Here is a 17,820-nt window from a genome sequence, read left to right as displayed (position 1 = left end):
AATTCACTTGAACTAAATGTATAGATTCCACATGAATAAAGTATACTACAACACAATTACTGCCATTCATTATGCTTACATTTTGCCAAGAATTGTTAATTAAATGTGCTTCATTCATGTGGAACTGATGTACAAAAATAGAACAAGTAAATTCAAACATGTTTATTAGTTTTATGAGTTACCTTTTCCAAGATTGGCTGAAAAATAAATAAAAAAACATTAAATCAAACAAAAGCTATAGGATTTAACTTGACTTGTCCACATCTTAAATTTGCCCTCCTAGCGCTAGTGGTATCATGTGATTGAAAGAGTCCTAATTAGTGGAGAAACTGGAAACAACTAAATTGATGTGAAAGGTGCGGTGGGGGTTGGGGGGACAAAAAAAAACAAAACATCCACACTTTGTTCTAGTTATAATATTGAATTAATATATAACATGAATATCAATTTTGGTCAGTTTTTCTCTTAAATGCCAAATGTCAGCTGAGGTTGCTGTTCATACTTCTATGTGTGTTCATTTGTTTATGATTAAATTTAAATGATGTATTTAAATTTAAATTTGTATGATGTAAATTTCTCATCATCGTTTTTAAGTGAATATTTAACCCCCCAAAAGGCCTGGGCCCACCAGCAGGCCCAAAGTTTGCTTTAACCTAAGAATAGCAAAACAGGTTTACAACAAAGTCCCTGTAGTTCCTGAATAGCCTTAGTATGTAATGAGCTTGAGATTTTAAGGGGTTAATTTTGTCACTGTGTGTGCATTTAGATTACCGATGTAGTTTCTGGTGTTTTTGGTTCAGTTCAATGTAATAAAACAATTGTTTACAACTAGCATTAATCCCGTACATGTCCAGGGCCTGCTGTCAGGCCCAAAGATTTATTATACACTTCTGTAACCTAAGAACAGCTCAGAGGTGTGTGTGTGTGTGATAGTAAACCTTAAAAAATTCTATTTAATATATAAAGTTCTATACTAATTAAAAGTTTTCCTAGGGTCATAAATTCAAGCCCAATTAAAAGTGTATTCGAATTTGGTGGGTCTATTTCCTTTCTTGAGTATTTTGCTCTTCAGAGTTTGGAGCTATGTCAGAGCCTCTCTGGCCCAGTGTTTGCTCAGATGTGGAGAAAAAGAGAGAAAACACAGAAAGAAGAAGAAAAACATAACAGTGCTGAGTTCAGCAAAGCTCAGGCAAAGCCATCAAACCAGACTCATCAAATAGAACACTTAATCACACATCGGTCAGCACACAAACAATTTCTGTGGCTCTCTTGCTCTATACACTGTTTCCTTTGCTCTCTCACTCTCTCTTCCTCTCTCTCACACACATACACACACAGAATTACTGTTTTTTGCTGAATTTAATGTATTAAAGAAACACACACACAAAATGTGACCTGTCCAAACCTTATACATTTTGCTTTTTCCAGTATGTTAAACTCAAATGAATAGAAATTATGCACTAAGATTTGCACAACATTACAGTTAAGCATGATCTCTGTAGAGGATTTTACTTTACTTTCGCTTAGAACATCAACAAAACATCATTTGAGTGGAGGTGTTCAAACTTTGGCATACAACTGTACTTACACATCCTTGTCACATTTCTAGTCCAACATGTCTGTAGAAGTACAGACACACTGCTGCCCCTCTCACAGTGGCTCCACAGCATAGCAGCAGAGATTAAAGTTAGACTTTTTGCATATCAATGAGTCCATCTTAGGGGTCAAGCTGAGGACAAGTGTAATTAACACACACACACACACACACACACACACAAATACACACAGTATAACACAGTAGAGCTCTGGCCTCCTCACCAGGACAGAGTCTTCATCAGCATTTTGAAAGGATTAACTACGCTGCACTCATCTTATCAGAGCCCACATTTAAAAGAGTGACCTTGCTGCTGTTTACATCCTGATTAAAGGAAGGAGAGAGAGTAAGAGAGAGGGAGGAAGAGATGCAGTGGTCCAATCAGACGAGGTGATTCAGTGAACATTGCGTTTTTCTTGTGAAACTGTGAAAGTTACAGTAGTGTTCAGATGCACTGTTCAAAAGACTATGGATCACAGTTAAAGGGTACTGTTAGGCATTACTGCATAACTACATATGTCAACTTGAATCTGTTATTAAGAGTAATCCACCTTCTATTAGACAGTCATGCTCAGTGAACTCTTTAAATAAACATTATTATTATTATTATTATTATTATTATTGTTATTATTGTTATTATTATTATCCAGAGGATAATATTTCTGGTTTATTAGCGGCGCTTAAAATGTTTTGGATAAAACTGTATAGAAGACCAAACTCAAAGAGGCAGACATCACTAAGCTAAACTTGATCTGGGCTATTGTCTTTCTTAACATGCATTCTACTCACTCACTCGTGCTTAGCAGGCTGATGATTCTCCACACGGGGGTGCTATTAATCCTTGTTAATCATGATGCTTCACATTATTGATACTGTGTGTCCTTGTTGATCATGTAGTGTTGCTCAAAAAACATTTTTATTTACTTGCTACAAATGTCAGAGTACATTGTAAAAGTTATATATTTATAAGTTATAAGTTACTTTAAATTCCCTGTGTTTGAAGCACATTGTACATGAACAATGCAGTACTGTGGGGCTATAGGAGCTGAGCTCTAGGCAGCTGTGGTTCAGACAACTGAAGTGTTTTCACAGCATGATGTCTGAATGACAGTGTGCTTGAGTAGTTTGGAGAAATGTTGCCCCTCCAACCAAGCTCTCCCCCACCCTTGACTGATAGATGTGTCTATTTAAACCATGGGTGCATGTGTGTGTACAAAATGAGGCTAGAAACTGTTAAAGCAGAGCAAATGCATGCTGGAAATGCATGGAAGTGAAGAGGTATGACAGACTCAGATTCAGAAATAACACCGAGACTAACACTGTACCACACACACAGTCATGAATTCACACTTCATCTTCTCACACTTCGGAGAGGGAGAAGGAGAGGGAGAGAGAGAGAGAGAGGAAGAAAAAGAAAGGGAGGGAGAGAGGTAGACAGAGAGAGGAAGGCAGATTGAGAGAGACCAGAAAGACAGAGAGCAAGAGAGGGAGTTGAAGGATACGAAAAGAGTGAGAGAAAGACAGAGAGAAAGGAAGCAAGAGAAAGGTGAGGAAATGTAGGAAGAGAAAAAGAAGGGGGGAGGAGGAAGAGAGAGGGCCTGAGAGAAAAAAAAGAGGGGGCAAAAAGATAGAAAGAAAGAGGGGGAAAGGAAGGGAAATGGAGAGAAAGAAAAAGAACAGAAGAGAAAAAGAGAAGGAAGGAGAGAGAAACAGACAGAAAATGAGATTGATAGAAAAAATAGAAAAGAAAAAGAAAGAAAGAGAAAAGGGAGACAGACACACACATAAAGAGAGAGGGAGTGAGAGAGAAGATAGAAAGATAGAAAAAAAATAAATGAGAGAGACAGAAATACAAAAAAAGAAATAGAGAGAGAAAAAGGACACGGAGACACATGCAGAGAGAACGATGAAAGCAGAGAAAGAGAAATGGAGAGAGGAGATAGAAAGACAGAAAAGAGAAAGGTAGAAAAAGAAAGAGAGACAGAAATACAAAAGAAAGAGGAAGAAAGAAAAGTGCAGAGTGCAGATACATGCAGAGAGAAAGAGTAAAGCAGAGGAAGAGAAAGAAAGATAGAAAAGAAAGAAAGAAAGAAAGAAAGAAAGAAAGAGAGATAGGGAGAAAGAAAGGGAAATGGAGATAGAAAACAGAAAACAGAAAAAAGAAAAAGAAAGAGAGAGACAGAAATATGAAAGAAAGAAAGAAAGAAAGAGACAGAAATACGAACGGAAGAGAGAGAAATATGAAATAAAGATAGAAAAATAAGGAAAGAGAGAGATATAAATATTAAAGAAAGAAAGAAAGAAAGAAAGAAAGAAAGAAATAGACAGAAATATGAAAGAAAGAAATAGACAGAAATATGAAAGAAAGAAAGAAATAGACAGAAATATGAAAGAAAGAGAGAGAGAAATACGAAAGAAGGAAAGAAAGAGAGGGAGGGGAAAAGAAGGAAATGGAGAGAGGAGATAGAAAGAAAGAAAGATAAAAAAGAAAGAGAGAAACAGAAATACAAAAGAAAGAAAAAGAGAGGGGGAGAAAGAAAGGGAAATAGAGAGACAAGATAGAAAGACAGAATGAAAGAAAGAGAGAGACAGAAATATGAAAGATAGAAACAGAAAGAGAGACAGAAATACAAAAGAAAGAAAGAAAGAGAGAGAGGGAGAAAGAAAGGGAAAAGGAGAGAGAGAATAGAAAGAAAGATAAAGAAAAAAGAGAGACCGAAATACAAAAGAAAGCGACATGTGCAGAGAGAAAGGGGAGAGCAGAGGAAGAGAAAGACAGAAAGAAAGAGAGGGGGAGAATGGAGAAATGGAGAGAGGAGATAGAAAGACAGAAAAGAGAAAAAGAAAGAAAGAAGGAGAAAAAGAAAAGGGAGACAGAAGCATGTGCAGAGAGAGAGAGAGGCAGAGACAGAGAGTCTCAAAGAGAGAGAATAAAGCTGAATTCACACAGGATTAAATTAATGAAGTTTTCAGTAATTATTAGTGACATCAGTAATTATTACTGATGTTGGTTTTCCACTCATGCAGGAGCACCAGCTCAGTAAAATCTATTTTCACTGATTCTAGGATGTGAGTAAAGTCAGACTTACACACTTATGAGACTGTAAAAGCACTTTAGACTTATATCAGCATAAATGATCATGGCTGCCTCAATCCTTTCGAGTCCGGAGTTACTGCTTTCATTGTGCTACACTATCCCCCTGACATCATGTTATTTAGCATATTACATACCTTATAATATAGTTAATGACTGATTCAAGTCTGCTCTTTCTATTTTTTAATTTGAAATGACTAAAACATGGAAAGAATGTAAAGGCTGTTTTTTCTTTCTCTCTCTCTCTCTCTCTCTCTCTCTCTCTCTCTCTCTCTCTCTCTCTCTCTCTCTCTCTCTCTCTCTCTAGGGGTTGTATGACTTCAGATTTTTAAAAGTTGGCAGTTCATTGATGAATTAATAATTGCTGATGATATCATGAATAAAACCACAGAAGAAGGGTTTGCTTTGTAAAAAGCAATTTTATAAATTTGACTTTAAAAATCCCTGATGAAGCCAAACTCAGGTTTAGTGCACCATAACTCAGTGATTTCAAATGTAACAGGGTAATAGGATGTTGTGCCCCTTCTCCAAAGACATCTGACTTTTTATTGAAGACTTTGGGAAACTGGAAATAATGATGTTCAATATCTGGTCTTTGAAGCACTGAATATCAGTGTTAGAAAAATGTTAAAATGGCAGACCCTTTCTAATGAGCCCTGAATCACATTTAGCTAGTCTTCAGGGAACCGGAGATATGAACCACACCTGTTGTCGTCTCTGAGGCGTTCATGTTGTTAGTCTCATAATCACGAGATCAGCAACTAGATATTGACAACCAGCCTGAGCCATGACTCTTCTCATGGACAGCATGTCTGCAGCTAAAAACGTCCAGTACTGTTTGACCCCCTGTTCCCACACAAACACTCTCCCTCTCTCTTGTGCTTTTCTCTGTAGCAAAGCCACAGCTTAAATCCCCCTTAACCCAGCGTAGGCAGCTGTCCTTAAAACGCCATTATCTACAATTAGCTCAGACACCTGCCCAAGCCTAACAGCACACACACGTACACGCCTGTCTGAAATATCACACCTGGCCTGCTGGGATTACAGTGTGCTCCTACACCTGCCCTCGAGCCCCTCGCACAGCACAGAGCGAACACAACACAGCGGATTAGAGACGGAGATTAGTGCAGGATTGTGTGTGTGTGTGTGTGTGTGTGTGTGTGTGTGTGTGTGTGTGTGTGTAGGTGGTGTGGAAATGATAAATTAAGTCAGTGTGTTAGGTACAGTTTATATGCGCTGCAGCATTTCTGATGAATGAGGGAGGGTAGCCCACTCGGAACACCTGTAATGCTTTCTGTGTGCAGGTTACTCAGGCCCCACCCACTCTGTGACGCTCTGGGTAAAACTTCAGTGTGAGAGAGAGAATCGCGGACAAAATTATGGACATAAATATGAGAGAGAGAGAGAGAGAGAGAGAGAGAGAGAGAGAGAAAGGAGAAGAGAGAAAAAGAATGGACAAAAAAAGAAAGAACAAGAGAAAGAGAGATGGACAGAGAAAGTGAGAGAGAGAATTAAGGAAAGAGATACAGACAGAAAGAAAGAGAGAGGGACAGAGTGGAAAAGAAATGGAGGGAGAAAGTGAGAGAGAAGGAAAAAACAGATACAGAAAGTGAGAGAGACTGGCAGAGAAATAGAGAGAGTGTAAGGAGAAGAAAAATAAAAAAGAGAGAAAAATAGAGTGAGAGAAAAAGGAAAGAAAGAGAGATGGGGTAAGAGAGCAAGAGACTGAAGGTGAGAGAGATGGAGAAATGGGGTTGAGAAAGAGAGAGAAATGGAAAGAGAAAGTGAGGGACAGAGAGAGAGAAATAGAGAAAAAGAGAGTGAGAGAGGAATGAAGAAAGTGAGGGAGAGAGAGAGAGAGAGAGAGAGAGAGAGAGAGAGAGAGAGAGAGAGAGAGAGAGAGAGAGAGAGAGAAAGAAAGAAAGAAAGAAAGAAAGAAAGAAAGAAAGAAAGAAAGAAAGAAAGAAAGAAAGAAAGAAAGAAAGAAAGAAAGAAAGAAAGAAAGAAAGAAAGCGAGGGACATAGAGAGAGAGAGAGAGAGAGTTTAGCTGCTGTAGGTTGTGGCTACTGATGTGGTTGATTGACAGTGATGGCTGATAAGGAGGTGCGGCGAGAGGACAAGCAGAGCTGGTCTGAGAGATAAGAAACAGATTAACGCAGAGAGAGAGAGAGAGAGAGAGAGAGAGAGAGAGAGAGAGAGAGAGAGAGAGAGAGAGAGAGAGAGAGAGAGAGAGAGAGAGAGAGAGAGAGAGAGAGAGAGAGAGAGAGAGAGAGAGAGAGAGAGAGAGAGAGAGAGAGAGAGAGAGAGAGAGAGAGAGAGAGAGAGAGAGAGAGTACAGGAGAGAGTTGTAGACTCAAGTGTAAAGAAACGTTAGTAAATATGTAGGAAACATAGGAACAACACAAGTCTTTGTTCATGTTCTTGTTGAACTCGGTATAAAGACTGAATTACACTCGTGTGTCTGTGAAGCTGTGAATGTGCAGGTGTTACACACAAACGTTCACATAGACGTCTGCCAAAATACTCATATACACACACAACACGATCATAACTGAATGTACAGAAAACCATCTACAGCAAACAAAATCTTGCCTTGGACAAAAGAATGATAAAAGAAGCAAAGCAGTATTACAGAAACTTCTAAAGTTTGAAATCTTATCTGCTTCATTACCGTGACAACTTCAGTTAGGACTGAATTTAGGACAGAAGCCATTACAGAATAATAGCTCTGAAGTTCATAATCTTATCCATTCTATTTTTATTATTACCCCAACTCCTGATAAGAAAACAGTATTACAGAAACATCCTACCTAGACAAACTTTCCTAAATTCTGTGCTAACTTTAAAACAACCCCCCTAGTTGTCTTAGCTGTTTTAACCATCTGTTTCTATTGTTTTGTGCCGTGTCGGGCAGCACAGGTCACTATAACTAGCACAATTACATTACATTTATCAACACTGTTAACTGTGCTTTGCCTTGAAAACTGATAACATATTACATATCTGGCTATCTAGCTTGATTACTTCGGTTGCTAGGTAACAGACATGACAGTTGGTTGTCAAATTCCATCAAGCAAGTTAAGATTTCCTAACTTAAAATAAGACTCCTAATTTAAGATAAGATTTGCTTCTGCAATATGAATTTGTGAAAAATCTTATCTTAACTTATTAAGACAAAAAGAGAAGTTTCTGTGATACGGCCCCTGGTTCCCCAGTGCTACCAGAGAACCAGTCATGATTTGCTGGACAGACAACTCTCCAGATTTGCATGATGCATAGTGGAGATTGTGGAGGAGGGCACATCATGGCCTCTGCAGCCTCTATGAGCTAGGCTTGCATGTCAATTATTTCATTGATTTGTGTAAATAAATCTTTGGTGCATTAATTCAACTCAGTATAACAACGATGATTGTACATATTGTAGAGGAGCACATTATGAAGGATTATAAGAGCAACGTCTTCTTCTGCCTAAACTGCCTCAGATTCTATACACACTGCACTGTACTGTGAGTTACATGATTTAGATACTTTTACCGTTAATAATATTTTTAAGCACAACTATAAAAGTAACAACATAGATATATATACATTTTTAAAAGGTTCTTTAAAGAACACTACAGCAGCTTTTCCATCATTGAGAAGAATCATTTAAAGATGCTAAAGAACGGTTTGTGTATTCAATAGTTTCTTGAGTTGTTACAGTTCAATATGTAGCCATTGATTTTACTGCAGAAACATTTTTTAAGGGCATATAATGTGAGCTGCTGTCTTTAGCCCAAAATAAGCTGTTAACTGTCAGTCTTTGCCTGAGTCCTCGTCAGGTGCCACTCAAATCACATGGTTTTTGTAGCATGACAACTCAGCTGATATTTGGACTGACTTTGGCTGACTTTGGGCTGACTTGCTCCCAGCAGTGGTGAGGATTCTGCTGGAGTAAACATACCACTGCATTAGAGAAGCAGATGGAAAACTACCAAAGAGAAACATCAGATCAGTCTAGACCTCAGTCTTCATTTCTTTAAATACAGAGAGCGAATTTCATAACCGATTCTGTGTCTGATGCTCTGGGAAGAGTGTGAGATTATCAGTGTTATTACTGAAATATGCTCTTAATAACAAACGCACTAGAAAGGATTCCTTGATATGTAGCCATAAGAGGCCTACGTTTTGTCCCCCAAAGAACCTTTTAACCAAGATTATTGTAGTTCAGAAATTTGAATTCATCATTATTTTTAGTTTTTAGTATATAATTAAATGCAGTAGACTAAGCTCAGCTTGGCTCCAGCTTTCCGTAAAGATATCCAAACCCAGAAAAATCCACTTCTAAACTTTCATTTACACACTGAAAACATCAAAACCTTAAACTTATATTATTATTATTATTATTTATTATTTTTTTTTACTTTTACTTTTTTTGTTTTAATATTAGTTTTTTTTCCTAGAATAAACCCTTTTAACATTTGTTTTCTTAAACAACTTTTTGACATAAATGAGATATGAGAGTGTGAATAACAGTTTAAAAGTTTAAACCCTTAAATGGCACAAATGTTTATTACACACTTCTATAACTCAGAATAGCTCAACCTGTTTGCACTGAAGTCTCTGTTGTATATGAATAATAGACCTTAGAATGTAACAAGCCTGGGATTTTAAGGAGATTTAAGGAGAACCAGGACAAAATATAAAGGTTTTCTACCCACTAACTGCTTAAATGATTAGGAGCCACTACCATGTCCAGGTTTTTATTCTTTATGGAGCCTCATTCCTTTGCCACATTGACCTGTATTATATATAATTAGTCAATAGTAATCCTTAAGATTTACTTTCAGCATTTACCTCCTAATTTACTTGCAAGGCAAGTATTATTTAGGAATATTTAAATTGGAATATGAGAGTTGGTCTTGTTAACATTTGAATGCAGAAATGCTTCTTCTGCTCTGTATGTAGAACAATTGATGACATTCATAAAGAGAGCAAACTAGATGTAAATACCAAGATAATGAAAAAAATTGGATGGATGCATGGATAGATGGATGGATAGATGGATGGAGTTTATTGATTAGGGTGCTACGGCAGCAAAAGAACAACACACACACACACACACACACACACACACACACACACACACACACACACACACACACACACACACACACACACACACCCACACACACACCCATACAGGAAAGATCTGTTTCTATATATTAATAATCCCAGTAGGAAAAGAGTCTAATGGATAAAAGCAGAGCCATCTAATCAAATAAACGCATTACCGGAGACTTAGCATTGCATTAATACCAGTCAATAACCTGCTGCTTCATTAATCAAGTCCTTAAGTTTAAATACATTTATAAAATTTAATCATACTGTTTAATCAATACAGTCTGTTACCTGGGGAAAAACAGCACACAGCTCTTTACTTTTACTTTGCTTCCTCTGCTGCTCTGAGGGAAGAAGGGAATGTAAAGGAGCTGGAACTATACAGTTGTTCAATTCTGCACAAATGTCCAGTGTTGTAAAACTGTGTGGAACAAAACCTGGAGAAAATGTTAAATACTGTGGTGGTGTTATGGTTATGTGTTATAATTTGGCTCTAGTCTTTGAGTAAAAAGACACATTACAACCATTTAAGTGAAATATAATAAATGACATTTAAAACAATTTTTTGTATGTTGAAAAAAACAAAAAACAAAAAGCAAGTGTTTTATGGTTATGGTTATGGTTATGTCACACACATTATTATAACAGCATAGCCTCTAAAGAAAATTATTAAATGTAAAACAATATTCTGACTTTTTAAAAGATTGATATATTCCTTTCCTTTGTATTGTATTATTTAAAATATTTTAATATTTGTTTTCCACTGTGTGCATTCAAAGCATTTCTTCCTCAGTACAGCAAACTTAATCTGGGAAAGTAGGGCAGGCAGCTCTACTTTGCATTTCATATGAATAATGTCAATATTATACCTCTGCTTTTTGCCTACAAGGAGGCGGAATATTGATGCAGATGCAGATTCTGAACTTTTCACCCACAGCTTTTCTGGAAAACATCCAGGGAAGGCATGCAGCAGGTCAAATGAGTCTGTAGAGTAGATTTATCTATTTACCCAGAGATGCTATTTTGTCATTAGAATGGCTGCCAAATGCAGGTTTGTTTATATCAGGTACTTTTAATGTCTGGAAAGGGAATCGCTGTAGAACTAACAGACTCCCGACAGACTGGGCAAACACTGCAGCTCAAAATATCAAATAGTATCAAATATAGTCCAAACTCCTTCTGTGTGCTCGTTTTTTCTCTCAGAGGATTCAGTGTAAATGCATGAGAATGACAAGCAGAGCAATCGAAGGACGTTTTAATGGGATTTTACAGGAGCTCAGTGTGTAATACTCACTTACTGGGATCTTTTGTGTGAATCAAATGAATTGTAATGAAGGCAGATTTTAGCTCTACTAGAACCAGCTCTGATTCTGTCTTTACCTGCTTGTAGACTGTCAACCCAACGATGTTTAAATTCTCTGATCACAACTGTGTTTTGGGGTTTTCATGTCAAATCAGTTATTTATTTATTATTCAGTAATGTTTAGCACAGTTCAGATGTAATGATATAAATGTGTCAGTTTGCTACAGGATTATTCCCTTCTGTTGTCCCAGAACAGGTTATAAATTCAGAACATGTGCCCATTTCTAAGTGTGTGTTGAACTACTTAAAGCCAAACTTTAGTATTATGAGACAAAATTAGAGTGATGTTCACTGGCATTGGTTTGGAAGTATGGTCAGATGTCCAGTGTTTATTGAAAGACCACTGTTCAGTTTTATAGGATAACATTTATTTAAAAACAATGGCACCCCTTGAGGAGTAAGAGATTTCTTTATTCCTCAAACTACTGAATCAAAGCTGTATTTTCAGCAACCAATGAGCCACCAGACACATTTAATACTCTATTTACGTTATTGTTGTTTATAAACAGGGTTGGGATGTAACAGCATGTGTATACAGAATACACAAATTAAGCATCTGTATTCAGTCCAGTTACAGTTACATTTTGTGAAGGCAGTAAAGAGTAAACAGATTTACCTTTTATATGTTTATGATAATACTTTTAGAGTACTAAAGGACTAAATTTGACCTTTAAAGAAACCTCAACGTAAATGTGTTTTTTGCCAAATTACATGTTTTGTTGATTTTCTCAGTGTAATAAGTTAACACACCCTCTACAGAGAGCAGACGGCTGGGCATTTTATTGCACAGTTACTGTTTATTTTCTGAATTGAGCATATTAAGTAATAATAACTATAATAACTAATATTACTATAAGTAATAATAACTGTATATGTGACATGGGGGAGTGATGATGAGGCGGACACACATGCTGAGAGAAGCAAGATTTATTAGGGTCAAATCCAGAATCAGGGTCAAAACAGTCCAGGGTCAGAGAGCCAACACGGATAGAACGAGGCACAGACATGACAAAAAGAAACACAGGATAAACACCACAACACAGAATAGAAAATAAAACGGAGGCCAGAAGATATAACACCAAACAAAACAATGCAAACAATATGACACAAAGACCAACCAAAGACCAGCAAACTAACAGGGGAAAACGCAGGGCTTAAATACAGGAAAAACATGGGTTAACAATACACAGGTGGGTAACACAGGTGAGAACAATCAAGGGCGGAGTCAAGAAACAAGGGGACAGGACAGGAAAGAATCAAAACACAGAAAGCACATGGACCTCCCATGGAGGACTGGGAGGGGCCAATCGTGACAGTTATTGTGGATTTTATCTTTTTTTCCAATATAGGAAATAAAAAAAAATCTGCATTAAATAAAAAAAAGCTTTAATTTTGTTAATTCTGTACAGAAGGTTGTATTAACTAAAAAAAAAAAAAACGTGCAATTTAACTTGCGGTGTTCAAACTTTTACATTTGACTGTATGTCAGTACAGTAGCCCCAGTTGCAGGAGTGCTTTTTCTAATATGGTTTTATATTTGCTGTATGTTGGCTTTAGCCTCCTGATGTTGACCCGCCTCACACCAAATTTGCACTCCTATGTGTGTGTGTGCGCACGAGTGTGTGCATTAACTCATACCTGGAGCTCCTAACAAGGATGAATGGCTTCCTCCGTCCTCACGAGCGACCATTTCTCCTGCGTATTTCACCCTCTCCCGCCCTTCTTTCACCATCTCTCGCTCAGACAGACCTGTGTGTCTGGCAGAGATGTGAGATGTGCCATTACGTGACTATTACCGCATTCTCACTGGCTGACAAATTATGGCCGTGTGGTGAATGGTGAGCAGGCAGGCCCGGCCGTGCTTTGCTGTGCTTTGCTGTCAGCCGTAATGGAGCTAAAGCCGTTATCAGAGGGTATAAGCTGCTCCTGCAGCTCCCCAGACCCCCCAGCTCCTGCACCAGCCCCAGCCAACTTCTTGCTACCCGTGCTGGCCTTGCTTACCCAAGCATGGCTAATACCTTATTATCATCTCATTTCTGTGTGTAACTGATTAATTAGCAGATACTTTTTAAGGCTTTTAAGCACCACCTCTGGCCCCTTTTAGCTTTTAAAGCAGCCTGAGCTTAGGCTGGAAGTAAGGTGCTGGGGTTGAGCTGGAGCGGAGGCTCAAAGGTTGGCGAAGCTTACCTCTAGCAATCTGAACGTTAATGTTTTTCATAAGCTTTCATGATTTGGAAATAAATAAGTAAAATAAATAAATAAATAAATAAGTGCGATTAAAAAGAAAACAAATGCCCAGATTTGGCATGCAAGCATAAATTTGCACTCCCTCAGGATGTGTAGGCACTGGTGCACAACAGAGCCTGTGTGAGTTTTCTTTTTTTTTTCCCCTTTCTGTAATGTAGGGAAAATAAGTTCTACATTATTAACATTTCAAACATCTGAACAGGACAGAAACGGCTTGGCAGAGTTCCTGGCCTTTTTGTACTCTTCTGTTCCACAGCCTCGTTAGCGCATTTTCCTGAATATTTGTTTTCCCTTTTAGAAAGCAAGTGAATCAGTAACAACAGGAACATCAGGACTGAGAATGACAAAAAGTGCAACATTATTGTTTCATATTATACTACAGAGAACAATTCTGCATGGAGTCATTTACTATAATGAGGCTGGAGTTCCTGCTGACCCTTAGGCTTGAGTGACTTACTCAAAAAGAAGAAGCATAAAATGTATACAGTACTGTGCAAAAGTCTTAGGCACCCAAGACACATTTTCAAAATATATTTATTTGTGTATTGTGTGTTTATTTGCTGAGAAAGGTGTTAATATTTGAATAAAAAATGATTGAATATTAATTAATAATGATTATATATTTGTTTAACCATTTTAAAACCTTTCCAGAAACCTTTCCAAAAGCCCAGTATTACAGTATTATATGTTTTGATCTGGTTTGACCAATCAGTGCTTCAGTAAATTGTGTTCATGATGTAACTGATGATGTTAACAAGTCTCTGTGGCGGCTGTAAAGGTATCAAAAAAAAATGTGGACCCAAGAAATTCTTGTTACTTTTTATTGTTTTTATGTTTATTTGAATTATGAATATGGCTTTATTCTAATGTATATTGTGATAAACTCACTGCTGAGGTAAATAGTTTTGAAAATTGCTTAGATGCATAAAACTTTCGCACAGTACTGTATATCTGCAACATGCACTTGTACTGTAATCTGAAGCTAATAATAAATATTAGGGATGCACCAAAATTTCTGCCACAGAAACATTTCAGCCAAATGCCAGTTGTATTTTCAGTTTTTGGCTGAAAGAGAAAGAAGGGTGAAAATTGTGATTAAATCAGAATAAATATTACAACAAAGTGTCAAAGTCTAACACTTAAAAATCCTTTCAAAAGGCAATAAAAATAAGACGTGGTTATTAAAAATTCTGTATATTTTCTTCCTTCCGCTGCGCTGGTAAACACCAATAATATCTGTCTGCAGAACCGTAAAAGTTCTCTGGCAGAGCCACAGTTTCACACCAGCAGGTTCAAGCCAGTGGCATGCGTCGACACTTGTTTTGGTTTTTCCTCAGTGGGTTTTAAGCTAATCAACACTTCTTTGGTTTTTGAACAGGAATTTTCATTTCAGTGCATCCCTAATAAATTTACTAAGGCTGTATCTAATCACTTAAGCTATGCATAGTGCTGCCTACCCATTGCATGTGCTTGTGAGACAGAAGGTTTAAAAGATTCAGTGAAATAGTGGAGCTATCAAAAGCTTGGGACAAAAAGAGAAAATGCAAGTTCTGTGAAGAGGATGGAGCTGTGTTCTTTCCCACCAAAATATTCTACCTTGGTGTATTCCAGCACAAAGAACAGAAATAGAAATAATAACAGAGAAAATCAATGTCTGAGGAGTCTCTAGGCAAACACTGAAGGAGTTCTGAGAATTGAATAGTGATATTCTGCTGAAAGAGTGCTGTTCTACTGGTAAATTTTCTTTTATCCTTCATCTAGTCACTACGACTGGTGCTACTGTAAAAGGAAGTCTCTCAAAAGCATATTTTAGAGACACTGCTGTTAATACCTGCCTGATAATATCGACCTCCCAAGTTTCAATTGAATATCTCCTGTCTTCCCCGAATGTATTGGCATGGCAATACCATTTTTTTTGTTATATACACAGAAGACATTTGGGTTTAAGATCAAAAGATAAATATGAGAAGATACAGGACGTTTGAATTTCTCCATTTACTTCCTAATATTTACATCCACACATGTCAAACATTCTTTAGTTATGTTTGAACCCACTCATTTTTCAAGTGAGCAATAAATATTGGAACATGTGACTGACAGGTGATTCTTGTTACCCAGCTATGTCCAGTTTGCCCCATAAGCATTAGGCATAGCCAGTACAACAATTTGTGATGTACTTGAAAAAGAAAAAGCCACTGATGTACTTAAAATCAAACACTCAACAGGCCAGCCAAGGAAAACAGCAGCAGCTGATGACAGAAACATTGTGAGAGCTTTGAAGAAAAACCCAACAGTCCAAGACATCACCAACAGGGTCCACAGGGCAGGGGTGAACATATCAAAATCCAGTGTTTGAAGAAGACTTTGAGAGCAGAAACATTAATTATTAATTAAGTTACCTTTATTAGTCCCACAACTGGGAAATTTCACCTCTGCATTTTAATCCATCCATGCGGTGAAACACCCACATGCACACTAATGAATGCACATATACTAGTGGGACAGAGAAAGGACCCAGAGCGGTGGGCAGCCCTGGGAGCAGTTGGGGGTTAGGTGCCTTGCTCAAGGGCACTTCAGTCATATACTGTGTGCTCAGGGGATGAAACTGGTGACCTTCTGGTCACAAGGCTGGTACCCTAGGCTTTAGCCTAGTGCTGTCACCAGACTAGTTCTCACGGGGGACGAGTGATGTAACCATTCAGATATACTGCCTATGAAGACCATACTACAAAATGCAAACCACGCTTCTGCAGAAAGAATCAGAAGGACAGATAGGAAATTCACAAAAAAGAAAGAAAAAAAAAAACACAGTTTTGAAACAAAGTTTCTAATGAGACCAAGATGAACCTCTTACAAAGTGATATTCAATAGCACTTTATTTGGATAGCTCACTGTAACATAAATTGAACATCTATAAATAATCTTTTGGGGGCTATACAAATATTCTTTCAGTAAGTCTTCAAGGCCTATATCTCTGTCTAGCCCCTTAAGACTGCTGTTATGGTTAAAGAAAATCTCCCAAGTCTCCATCAGTACACTCTATGCATTTTATTTGTGCCTGCTGCAAGGACTTAGTACCTTTGGCCCTCTGTGTGTTGGTCTATTTTGGCCTTATGAGCTTTGCTTCATAAGCCCAAACATCTGCCTCTCCTTTCCAACCCCCCCTCCCCCCAACACTTCACAACCTCACCATCGCTCCTCCACTAATCTATTGATCCTTCATGCCCTGCCTCAACAGGACAGGGCATGGAACAAAAAGGCACTTATGTTCCTCTTAAATGAGCATTGAAAAGGCTTAATTCCCTCTCCATCAACCTCCCTCTACGTAACACTCACTGCAGCACATCTGGCCACAACACTGCCCTTCAGCAGAGAGAGAGAGAGAGAGAGAGAGAGAGAGAGAGAGAGAGAGAGAGAGAGAGAGAGAGAGAATGACTGTAATGCCCTCAAGGTCTCATTGCAATTAAAAGGCACCAGAAGTATTAAAAAGGCATTAGAGGAGCTGGCAGGGTGTCTGAGCCAAACACGTCTAAGACCCTGGATCACCCTCACACACACATACGCACACACCCTTGCTCATTCACTCACTACTCACTCTCCAATTATCAAATCAGTCATACATAAAAAGTACTCAAACTTTTACCCTCTCCTTTCTTCTCTCTCTCTCTCTCTCTCCCTCTTTTTCTCTACACCTACTACTCTTTTCTCTTTTTCTCTCTCTCCTTTTTTATCTTTCTCCTTTCTCTTTCTCCTTTATCCCTCTCCATAACTCAATTCAGAGGCTTTATCGCTGTAGGTGTCTCAAGTACAGTGTTTCTAAAGCATATAGACTTTAAATCTGAACATATTCTGTAGAACAGTGATCATACAGTTAATATAATTACAATAACATTGAAACTACTAGACAGAGCAAAACATCATAATAAAAATGTGAAAACTAAAAACATTAAAAAAAGTTTAGTTCATTTAAACATCTATCAATAGAGAGATAAAACTATGTATGAAGAGAGAACTATAATATCCTATAAAACTAGAGTCATGCCATTGCATTATCCTTTTAAAAGTTGAAAAAACTATTCAACATAATACGAGACTTTTTTTGTCAAAATACTTACATTTTGAGTGTTTTATCAAGTTAAAATCATATTTATTTTTATGTGTGTCAAAGGTTACAGTGTTAGGACAAATCTTTTTTTCTATGTATGTAATTGACATAATTTGCAAAGTAGTATCGTAGCATTTTAAATGAAAAGTCCAACATTGTTTAGTGACTCCAAACAAACTGTCAATTATCATACCTTAGATATATAAAGCTCATTTTTCTTCTGATGTTTCTTTTTGACTGGCGACCTGTCCAGGGTGTATACTGCCTTTCGCCCGAAGACTGCTGGGATAGGCTCCAGCACCCCCCCGGAGAAGCG

General features: G+C 37.7%; 1 protein-coding gene across 8 annotated transcripts in view; it reads left to right on the top strand.

Annotated features, from left to right (window-relative positions):
- Positions 1 to 17,820, top strand: part of si:dkey-205h23.2 (CUGBP Elav-like family member 6) — a 205,927-nt gene that overhangs the window by 17,243 nt on the left and 170,864 nt on the right. The gene's annotated exons all lie outside the window — the stretch shown is intronic.

Source organism: Pygocentrus nattereri, chromosome 7 (assembly GCF_015220715.1).
Source record: "Pygocentrus nattereri isolate fPygNat1 chromosome 7, fPygNat1.pri, whole genome shotgun sequence".
Taxonomy (NCBI): domain Eukaryota; kingdom Metazoa; phylum Chordata; class Actinopteri; order Characiformes; family Serrasalmidae; genus Pygocentrus; species Pygocentrus nattereri.
This window is presented reverse-complemented; position numbering and strand designations above follow the sequence as displayed.